At 30.9% G+C, this 1,504-nt stretch overlaps 1 long non-coding RNA gene across 1 annotated transcript in view; it reads left to right on the top strand.

Annotated features, from left to right (window-relative positions):
• Nucleotides 1-893: 893 nt before the first annotated feature.
• Nucleotides 894-1,504, top strand: part of LOC107875068 — a 34,914-nt gene continuing 34,303 nt past the window's right edge. The window contains exon 1 of the long non-coding RNA XR_001675725.2: nucleotides 894-1,255. This is a non-coding gene — a long non-coding RNA (uncharacterized LOC107875068). The remainder of the gene's footprint in view (nucleotides 1,256-1,504) is intronic.

Here is a 1,504-nt window from a genome sequence, read left to right as displayed (position 1 = left end):
ATCCCAACATCTTTAATTTCTTTATATATATTACTGGCTGGGCTACTTCCTATTAAGGGACTGCCCGTGCTGGCAAAACCTTTATCCTAGGCGCCGCCGCTGTAGGTTGTGCCCCTAAATCAACACCACTCTATACTGCTGGTTAAGCTCTCTCAATCATTGGACCGCTAGATAAGCCCAATAACTGTATCAATTTATCCCGAAGAACTAAAGAAGATATAAAATTAGGTGGAGCCCGATCTGCCCCCTGGCCTACTAACTGATTGGTAGCTTATCTCAGACACTATGACAGGACTTGGTGTGTTGACACTCAATTTTGACCTCTCAATATGCCTCCTAGGATGCTATTTTACAAATTTTATTTTTATATTTTTACTAATTTAAATATAACATTTACATAATTTTTGTTAGTATCCACTTCTATATATTTTCATTATTGTTATTGTTATTGTTATTATTATTATTATTATAATTAAACTTTTATAACTTGTAGTCATAATTTTATATATGCCTAATTTATTTCAAATTATTATTGTCATTTATTTTTAAAATAATATATTACATATCATTAATTTTATTTACATAATTTATTTGTAATGATTTTTATAATGTTAGTTAATGTTGTTATTATAGTTATTATATATGTTTATTAAATAATGGCTTAACTCTAATTAATTTTTCCAACTTATTTAATTTCTAGCTATTTTTATACATATTTGATGTTAATTTTAGCCTAAATTGTGTTTAATGTGACTCAATTTAAAATCTCAATCAGATTTCGTTGAACCATTCTAATTTTAATTATAGTCATCGATCACATAGGATCAATGGCTGATAACAATTCTTTCATATATTTCTTTTTAATTCCCTAAACACCAAAAAAACCCCAAACCTCGTTCCTCTCCTCCACTCCTACTTTCTCTCTCTCTCTCAAACTCTACCCACCCAGTCGCTTCACTAATTTTGGTCACCATAGTTGGTGAACCTCTAATAGTGCCTTTCTATCCGCCATAGCAATAGTCACGACCAACATCTACCACCAACCCCTCTTTATCTTCTCTTTCTTTGTTTGAACTTAAAAATACCCCACAAGGTTTGCTTCTCCGATGAACTTTTGGAAGTTCCAACATAGCAAGAATCAAGTTAAAAGATTCAAAAATACTAGATTTAAGGATTGAAGGATAAGTCAACTTTGATATACCCATGCTGGCTAACAAGCTTTGATTTATGATGGATTCTTACGAATTTGTCCCTGGTACAATTCTATTTTTTTATTTTCTCTTTCATTGCTACCACTTTTATCACTATTTACCATGGAATGAATTGTGGATATGAAATCATATGCTAGTTTACTTTTGACTCTTTTTAATTATCAATTATTGTTTGATGTCAAACTACTATTTCATGATTCGAGTTGTTATCCTAATGATTCTATGTGCCTAATCTGGTTCTATGTATACGTTCTACATGTGATTTATATTGTCTTTCATATGTCAAAATTCTC

This window comes from Capsicum annuum, chromosome 6 (genome assembly GCF_002878395.1).
Source record: "Capsicum annuum cultivar UCD-10X-F1 chromosome 6, UCD10Xv1.1, whole genome shotgun sequence".
Lineage (NCBI taxonomy): Eukaryota > Viridiplantae > Streptophyta > Magnoliopsida > Solanales > Solanaceae > Capsicum > Capsicum annuum.
This window is presented reverse-complemented; position numbering and strand designations above follow the sequence as displayed.